We start from the raw sequence: 10,832 nt of genomic DNA on the forward strand, positions 1-10,832 counted from the left end.
GTGCGCTTATGCTACGAAAGCCAAAAAATTTAAATTGATTTATATTTATATTTCCGTTAACAGTTAACTTATTTGACCTATATATTATTTATAATAATAATAATAATAATAATTAATGAGGAAATAGAGCTGATAAAAGGTTTTTTAAACTTTTTTTAGTTGTAGCTTATGAGGATGGTTTTTTCATTGACTTTCAAATCTGTTAGTATAGAGTAATGGCTAAGGTTCCCGACTGGTAGGCGATAGATTCAGGTATAGTCAAGGCATTACGTCAAAAAAATGAGTGAAATTTCAGAAAAAATCCTATTTGCAATGCTTTCAATAAGAAAGTTTCGTTAAAAGGTCCTTTTTGACATATCAAACATGCCACAGCAGATCGATTGCCAAACCGGGGGTTTTTTTAACAGTTCCAAAAGTCACTTTTGCGTGGACGGATAATTCCTATTGCATTCTAAAACAAAATGTCCAACAGAAAAAAGAAAGAAAAGGAAATTCTGAACCAATTTTGTTGAAAAAATAATCCACTAACTTCTATTGGTTCCGAGTTATGATTTATTGAAAAATCCAATTTGCACTATTCACAAAAAAAGAAAAACATCCTACCTATGATAGGTCATGAGTTATGGCCCCTCAAAGTCGGCCATTTTTGCCTGTTTTTACGGGCAAAAAAGTGGACTTTAGTTTTTTCAAAATAAATCCTGTCAAGTTCAGTTTACGTTGATTGTGTCAGAGGATGAAATAGAGTCTACAAAAATCTGCGTATATCTGAAAAAAGTCTTTTAGACCTATTATTTTGGAAATTGTAAGGTTTCAAAAATCTCATTTTTTTGTTGTTGCATTTTTGACTAAAATCGAAGAAGTTGTGTTTTTTGAAAATACCTCATTTCCTGTGGATCCTATCACAAATTTCCTACAGAATAAATGAAAGTGGATCCAATGTGGCGTAAGATAAAAAAAGTATACTAGTCCAAATAGGTCACGAGATATGACCTTGGAAAGTGCACTCTTTACGCATAGAGGCACCAGAGCGTACCGTAAATTGATTAAAAAGGTGTAATATGTTCTTTTATCCATAAGCAAATATTTTTATTAATAATTGTTTATAACAAAATATTCTTATAATCACTGTTGAGTACTTATTGACTACTTTTGTGGCAAAAAAGTATCCAAGCGTATGCGTTTGAACTAAAGAAAATAAAAAGAGATTTACTAACAGAAGATAGTGGATTAGGCCTCCTGGGGATGCCACTAAAAAAAAACGCGCCAAAAACTCGACCTCCTGGGTGGTGTGGAACTGAGTATTTACTTTTATACAAATTAATACATTCAATAATTTATTTGAAAATTTTTATACTATTGAATTACATTTCATATTTCATTACTTTCAAGTAATTAATTGATTAGTTATTTTTAATGCCAAAGAAAGGTCACAGAAAATTATGTACAATTCACATAAATCACTACGAATTACCCTTTGAAGTAAGTACGGAATTGAATGCAAAAAAAAGTATTAATTAGCAGGTATTGTAACAAACAATTACAAAAAACTATTTGTTTATTTATAAAAAATACATATCACATTTTTAATTAATTATAAAGCTTTCGTGCTGCATAAGAATTCAAAAGTGATTATGGCAATATTTTATAATAATTCACTATGAAAAAAGTATTTGTTTATTATTAAAAAACTATTTGTTTATTAATAAAAAATATATATCACATTTTTAATCAATGATAAGTACTTTTATGCTATGGCAAACTTTTTTTTTAGGAAATTAAAAAAAATACTTTTTTCTACTAAAATATCTCTGAAACGTGATCAGAGTTCAATTTTGAAGGCTCAAATTTTAAATTAGGGAAAGCAGGTAAACGTGCCCAGCAGTTTCGAACTTTTGCAACCGGCCAGATGTTGTCCAGGGGCGACAAGGAGAGGCAGGATTTAAGTAATAAAAACAGAGGCATGTAGTTTTAGAATGTAGGTCCTAGTCAGAAAATTTTGGAATGGTGCTCAACAAAAACGAATTCACGTTACATTTGGTGGTTCTCAGTTTAAGTAGTTATTATTACAATAAATTTGGCGAAAGTCGGACAGAATGACATTTCGGTAAATCCTACAATTCATTCGGTAAACTGTACAATACAGAATTCCATATAATTATCATAATCAGCAGATTCTCATTTTTTCTGTTAGAATGTACAAAAATGTCGTTTTGTCCGATTTTTTCAAAACTTATTGTGAGGTTGACTTGGGTGAGTAGTAAGTAGACTTGAGAATTAATCGGGGAACAAATACCTGATATCTTCAGGTAAAAAAACTTTCACATTTAAAAGTTGTTTAATATTGAACGCATGTTGAACATCTGGATTAAAATCAGTTTTTTTGTCTGTTTTGAGATTGATCCTTTTCAGATCATATCATGCCTAGAATTATTTCAACATAAAGTACAAATAAAATACTCGCAAGGTGTATAAAATTCCACATAAAATTGAAAAACCGAATGTGTAATCTCTTATAGTTTGAAAAATATGCCTGCCAAAATTTATTTTGCAGCAAAAGATGGTTTAAAAAATTGGTAATTTTTAAAGTTCCTTGTTTCCTCTCGCCGAGGAAATCTCAACATGTCAAATATTTTATAATTTCTTATAGGCTCATTTAACTACATTTCTTTTCTCACGTTTCAAAACACATGTCCAATTTGGATGAAAATTAAACAAATTAAAAACAAATTTTATACAATATAAAAAAATTTGTTGGGTTACAATTCTGTAAACTGACAAATAATTTTTCCTTAAAACAAAAAGCGCTCTTACAATTTAATTATGATAAGAATAAAGTATTGTTATATTCATTTTTCATCTGCGATATTAACTAAAGAAAAATAATTTCTTATTGTATGCAAAAAATTTTAAACGATACAATTTCTGATTGTAAATTTTCGTTCTTAAGGGAAATTGTGTACTTTATTAGATATTTTATAAAATCCACTGAATATGGCCACCATTGTGTTTCAAAATGTTTGAAAAAATTCAATTTGTAATCGATTTTACATGACCCTAAAGCCAAACAAGAACATCAACATTTTCTGTAAAACTTACTTGTCCAAAAAACGCTTTTTGAGCTGCATGGCATGAACCCCCCCCCCCCCCCCCCCCCCAAGTTTTAATTTCCAGAGAAAGAAAATTTGTGATTGTTCGTTTTTCGAAATTCAAATATTAACACGTGCCACTGGGCAATTCAAAATTCCTTTTAATTAACATGAGAAAATTTTCAATTTTCTAAAAATTTAACTCATGTACCAAGATTTTATCGAAACGTGCCAAAACAATTTTTACTTATTTAAACGAATGTAAATTATTTAAACAATTATTTATTTTCAAAAATGTAAAAGATAATAGTATTTCCCGATTTTTTCGGAGTAGTGCATTTTTATAAAAATATTATGTAACTCTTTAAACAATTATTCATTGCCCATTTTGAAAATTTCTAAAAATTGGGCTAGAGATAGCAACTTGCTTTTCAAATTAGTTTCCTATGCTACGTTTTGTTGAATGATTACATAATTTTGATACATTTCTTTGAATGTTTAATGAATTTATATTTGTTTAAACAATCATTATTTGCTCAAGCAGTTTTTTTCGATAAATAAAAAAAGTTAAATTAAATAAAACACATACAATTATGTTTATGACTGTATAGTGTATACAAATAATACATTAGCCACTTTTTAATTGTTTAAAGAAATATAATTTGTTTATATGACGACTTTTCCAAAAACACTTAAAAAAATAAACAATAAATAATTATTTAGAAAATTACATAATATTTTTAGAAACATTTACTACTCCAAACGATGACAAAATATTGCATTTCAATCAGAAAATACGATTGCTTTTTACATTTCTTGGAAATAAATAATTGTTTAAATAATTTACTTTTGTGTAAGCAATTGAAAATTGTTTAGAAACTCATGAAAAATATAAAAATTGTCCAGTAGTAATAATTTGTATGGAAAAGACGACGAAAATTAACACTAATTACGTAAAAATGTTGTTTTTTGATTTTCTGGGAGCTGCGTGAAGGGCGAGGGTTGGTTGGAAATAAGATTTATTATATTATATTATTCCATAGATATTTCCCGGCAATCCCTAAAAATTTTGACACGTTTTAAAAAAACTTCGGTACATTAGTTCAATTTTTCGAAAATTCAAGAGTTTCTCACGTTAATTAAACGGGAATTTGAAGAGCCCGGTGGCACATGTTAATACTCGAATTTCGAAAAACGAAAATTTACGGATTTTCTTTCGCCGGAAATAGAAACTGGGGGAGGGGGTGTCTTACCCCCTAAAGTGATAATAAATTTTGCAATGCATTTTTGGACCACCCTAGTGACCCACTATTCGTCTGTGCTAATTCACTGAAATTCTGCCGATATTACAGAGCACCTGCAGAGTTTAGGAATTTATCTGCATCAGTTTAGGAGACATCTATTGATTTACTTGGAAAATAAAGTCCCTGTTTCTGCTACGGAACTTCAGAAGGTAATATCATTCCCATGGTAGAAAGTCGTACCCTTCAGCCAAGAAAAAACAAAACGCTTCCTTTATTGAGAAATTTCTTTCATCTTGCTGAATGCACCCCATTCAGAACTATTATCATAAGCGTAAGACAAAAATCTAATGTCTAGCAAGTCTCGCTTATGAGACGGAACCAGACATCGATGTCTTGGAGACAAAACAGAGCGTCTTGAAGACAAATACCGAGACAAAGTATTTTTACACGGGGCAGTTCTGGACTTCTCTATGAGAGTTCTACAAGAAAGTCTTATAAAAATTTTCGATCAAGTCTAAATTCGAGGAAGTATTGCACTTTTAAGAAAAGCCAAAATATGGTATTTCAAAAGGTTAGGAGTTCTAAGAGTTCTGATCAGAGTTCTGGAATAACTAATTACAGCTCTAAACGAAAGTTTTATACAACTTTTTGGTCAAGTCGAAATTCGAGGAAGTATGTCACTTTTAGAAAATACAAAACCCTTTCAGGAAAACCCAAAATTTTGAAATTTACCGATTTTGAGAGTTCTAAGAGTTCTGATTGAGTTCTGAAATTCTTTATGAGAGCTCTACAAAAAAGTGTTATTAAAATTTTCGATCAAGTCAAAATTCGAGGAAGTATTGCACTTTTGAGAAAATCAAAAATTTTAGAATTCTCAAATGTTAAGAGCTCTAAGAGTTCTGATCGGAGTTCTGGACTTATTAATGACAGATCTACAAAAGAGTGTTATGACACTTTCCTATCATAACAAAACTCGAAGAACTGCGACATTTTAAAGAAAATCCAAATCAAAGGCCAGTGTCAAAACATAAACTAAAATCTGCGACAACTTATTCTAGTTTTCATCTTTTCATTGCATGTCACATATCGTTGGAATCATTAAAAAAACGTAGATTCCGAATATAATATTTTTAAATTGCTGATTGTAAAATGTAAAGAATTTTGTGTTTTGAATTTTATTCTTCTGACTTAGGTAGCGACCTGAGGGGAAGTTATAAAAAAGGATAATTTGTTTAAACTATTCATTTTGCTAAATATTGAATTATTAAGTCAATCAAACTGAAAAATAGATAAATGGTTAAAAATTTCAGAAAAAACTGCAACTTTTTACCATTAAGCAAAGAGAAGATCATTAACAATATAAAAAATTGTTAAGACAATTATTTTTTAACTTATTTCAATTATGAATTCACTCTAATTAAAAGAGGACGAAGAGTTACAAAATAGATAAAAAAACCGCAACTAGATGGGAATAATATAGACGAAGATAGTTATGAATAATAATTAATCTAAACAATTATTTTTTCCGAAGATAATCTTTTCTGGTGATGCGGGGAGGGTGAGGGTGGGTTGGAAATGAAAGTTATTAATATGGTTTTATTTCGTAGGCACTCCTCTCAAATCCCTAAAAAAACTTGACTCGTATGGATGAAACCCTGGAACATGAGTTCAATTTTTCGAAAATTGAACATTTTCCCATGTTAATTAAGTGGAATTTTGAAGTGCCCGGTGCACGTGTTAATATTCCAATTTGAAAAACCATAAATTACACATTTTCCTTTTCTGAAAATGTAAACTTTTTGGGGGAGGGGGGGTCTTACCCTCTAGAGTGAAAAAAAATTTTGCGATGGATTTTTGGACCACCCTAGTGTACACCATATTGAAAGAACTTATATTTTAAAGTATTTCAAGTATTGAAAAAGATTTCAGAACGATTCCAAATGATTTCACAAAGATTTGAAATATGTTAGCATGCCTTTACAAATATTAAAAATATATGCGCGAAAAATTATTTTTCTGAATCTAACCTCAAAAACATCACGTTTTCAGAATAGTTTAAAATCTAAAGGTTCGACACAATATTATTTGAAATGCTTTCAATTTTAATCCTCTTTTCAAATTTTTACCGCATTCTTAAATATTGTTAATATTAACTAATTACATTATTTAAACTTTTATTGTTACGTACCCTTGACAATTTATTAATTGAGTATTTTCGAAAATAATAATATGACTGATGAGCACAAGTTCCCTTATTTTCTATTTTCACTCCCTACCACAAGATTTAAATTTAATAAACAAGGATTGTTCGTTACATAACGCCACGAATTGAAATTAATTATACCAACTAAAGTAATTAACATCCCATCTATCTTCTCTTTTTCTACAGGTCAAAAATATTAAGCGTTATTCAACTGTTTTAGTTCAAATAGGCTTTAGATCAATTGCGCCTTAGTTCAAATGGATACCTACCGATGTAGATGTTTTTGTAGAATCGCTTATTCATGGACACTAAGGGCCGATTCCACAAGCTGTGATTAAATCCATGATTAGCTAATCATGATTATTTTTTAATCAGCTTTTATCACGATTAACTTGTGGCGCGTTCCACCATGAATTTTTAACTTCTGGTTAGCCAACCGTATGCTCTGTTCGCAATAAGTCTAGTTTCTGCGTGTTTCAGTTGTAATGGTGATTCTGATTGGCTGATTTCGAACTTCTATTCGCGCGCAAAATATACCTCGACCGCTCACGAACGACGAGCGGCGACGTGTTTTTTTATGTATATCGTTTCCAAATAAACTGGCAGGAATTAGTTATCGATTAAAATTGAATATAAGTTGTGTGAGTACAAGATATCGTTATAAATCCGATCAATATTTCACACTATACTTGAACTTCAACTTGGAGGTTATGTTGACTCCCGTTAATCGCTGATTAACTCGCTAACCAGCCAAAAATGGCCGGTTTAGTTAATCGACGATTAGACATTTTTAATCATGTTTTAAAAATTGATGGAACGCAATTTGCTGATTAAACTAAGTTAATCAACGATTAAAATTTACTCACAGTTGGTGGAATCGGCCCTAAAAGCTTTATAAAAAAACGTGTCTTTTTATTAATCTATTTTCATGGGATCGGTTGAATCACGCAAAACTGAAAAAAAATTAATTTAAAATTGAAGATGAAATTATAATTGAAATATCGTAATTTTGAGCGTAAAATTTTAAATTTTATGATCTCTTTGAAATTATAAAAAAATTAAAAATCATAATTCTCTTTCGAAATTTTAATAAAAAATTTTTTTATCAAAGAAAAATAAATAAAATTGTATTCTTCACCAATAATTTCTAGAAACATTAAGAAATAAATTTCTCAAAGAGATAGAACATAATCCTTTTGATATTTTTGTTATATTTGGTCAAAATATTAAAAACACAATTGTTGTTTTCATTATCAATAAATTATTTGAAACTTAAATATTAATAAGACTTATATTATGAAATTAATACCACTTGTCTAACAAAACGCACTTGAAAATTTATGATGACGATTTAAGAGGGGTCGAATTTAATTTTCTAAAATCTAAGAGCACATGGCTTTCGTGTTTCTATTTATTTTCTCATAAAAAATTGAACAAGACATTTTTTTTCGAAAAGCTGATGCGTTTGTGTGGTAAGAATGCAAGGCCCGTGTCTCTCTTAAGGAAAAACACGTGTGGCAGTAATTAAAATTTTTTTTTGTAAGTGTAGGAATAAAGTATTGGAAAAACTATAAGAGTGAAGAACTCAAGCGATGTCATGATTTACGACTCCCCAGCGGTTTCAATTTTTTTTCGCATTTCCTGGGCAACTGAAGTGCTGTAAAATGAACACCTATGAAAATCAAGCTACAATACTTAGTATACATAATTATTTGATAAATGTATTAATAAAAAATAAAAATTTGTAAAATGTTATGTATCATATTCTGAAAACTTTAATTAATGTTTGACCGTTTGTATTATTTTTTCATATTGAATGTTCTTTTCTACTTCGTGTTGATTGGTCATTTTGTAAAACGAGATTTTTTTAAAATTATTAATTTAAAATCAAGTTAATAATGAAAATACTCGTTTTGAAAATTTGTTTTCAAATATGAATAAAAAATTTCCGAATTGTATTTAAAAAATTGTATGATTATTTTATATTCATGGATATCTCTTATATTGATATTAAAAAATAAGAATTTAGAATCATAGTTCAATATTTCAGACGAAAATTATTAAAAAAATTAATTCAGTGTCTGTCCCACAATTATTTACTGTTGTTACGTTGCTTTTCTATTTTACAATAAACAATATTACAAATATGTATCATTTCAATTATAATTGTTAATTTTTATATTCAATAATATTTTATTATTTTTTAAATGTAATTGATCGAATTTATTTCTTACATAACAGTTCATAATTAATACCACTTTTGAATTCATATTTTATATTAAACGTTGGTTAAAACTTCATATAAATTGATCATGATATATAAAGAGATGTTGCTTGCAATTTTTGAAGTCAAAATAAAGTTATTATTGAAAATATACTTTTTTTTTAATTTGAGTAAAAAAATCTGATTTATGTTTGAAAAGTGGTTTTAAATATTTTCAAAAGATATTAAATAAAAAATTTCAAACTAAACTAAGAATATTTTCTTAACATTATTTTTTGAATAAAAAATGTATTTAAATTTTCAGTCAAATCTTAAATAAAAAATAGCATAATCTTAAAACATTTTAAAATGGCTAATTAAGAACTATTGATTTCTATGTTCTTTTTTGTATATGCTTTAAGATTGTATAAATATAAAATTTCATAAATTTCTCGGAATAGTTCAGAATGATTTGTAAAGATTTCAGTTATGTCTAAGAATTATCAAAGAAATTTTTTTATTTTGAAAGTGTTTACACCATTTTTGGAAAAATTTGAGAGTGCAGAAGGCTAGACCATCATTATTATGTTCTTGATAATTTCGAATTGAAAGCGTTTGAAAGTGAAGAAAATGGTATGGAATGATTTTGAATTAATTATGTTCCAATTCTAAATATATTATACATAATTATAATTGTATCTTTTCTGAATAAAAGCATTTTAATATGTATTATTCTAAATTGAAAATAATTTAAAACAGAAGCTTTCCAAATTAAAAACCCTCAAACAAAATTTTTTTAACTTTGGCCATTGCTTTAGGAAGAAGGTATAATTTTCTCATTTCTAATTCAAAGTTTTCAGAATTGAACAATTTTATTTTGAATTAAATAATCTCGAAATTAAATGATTTCAGTTTTTACATTCCAATTCCAAGACAGGGCAATTTCAAAGCGTTAAAAATTGAATAGTTTTCGATTACGATTTTTAAAAATAGATCATTTAAAATTTAGAGGAATGAAAATAATCGTATAATTTATAATTAAAAGCATACAAAATTGAATAATTTAAAAGTGAAAACCTTGAAATTATAATAAATTTAAATGTAAAACGAATAAAATTCGATGATCTGCAATTGAAATCTAAATTAAATATTTCAAAGTAAAAACTTCTGAAATTCTAAAAATCTAAATGTTTATTGAACCAAAAAAATGATAATTTAATATAAAAATTGAGTAGACAAATAAAATAAAAATTCTCCTTTATTTTTAGTACTTAAAGTAGAAAAATTTGCAATGCTAAACCTTTAAAATTAAATTATCATAAAAATTTTGAAATATTCAATAACACTTTTCGAAATTCAACCATTTAAATTTTAATCGCAAAATGTAAACAAATCATATAACTTTATGCAAACAATTTTTAACTATAATTTTCGAAATTCAACCACTTCAATTTTCATCGCAAAATGTAAACTTATGATAGGGGGAAATTGAAAATGTAGCGTTTACCATGAAAATTCAGAATTATAAAATTAAAACCATTAAAAATTTAAAAAGTTGTTCAATTGTTCAATAGAATATTTTACTGAGTTTAAAGTTTTGAACTCTGGCAAATGTTTCAAATAAAAAAAACTGAAATATTCAATCCCTAGTTCTAAAATCTATTGATTTTTAAGGCTTGAATATTGGAATTGATTGCTTAAATTGCATTATTTCAAATTTATATTGAAAGCATTTAATTTAAAATTGTTTAATTGCAAATCCTTAAAACAGAAAAATGTGGAACTATCAAGGTCTTCATTTTTATATTCTACGATTTTGAAGAATTAAAGAAACCAGAATGTTTAAAGATTTTAAAATTGAAACCTATCTATTCAGAATACTTAAATATAAAATTATTAAATATAAAACTGCTAAAAATTAAATTAGTTGAATTTCGAAAAGTATAATTGAAGGTTTGAAAATTGTTTATTTTTAAACGATTGAAATTATTTAGAGTAATAGAAATTTTTGAGGTTTTAAGTAGAAAAAGATTTAATATAACAAATCTTCACGACTGAAATAAAGTTCCATTTTGAACGATGGAAATAAAATAAAA

The sequence above is a fragment of the Belonocnema kinseyi genome, chromosome 1 (genome assembly GCF_010883055.1).
Source record: "Belonocnema kinseyi isolate 2016_QV_RU_SX_M_011 chromosome 1, B_treatae_v1, whole genome shotgun sequence".
NCBI classification, from domain to species: domain Eukaryota; kingdom Metazoa; phylum Arthropoda; class Insecta; order Hymenoptera; family Cynipidae; genus Belonocnema; species Belonocnema kinseyi.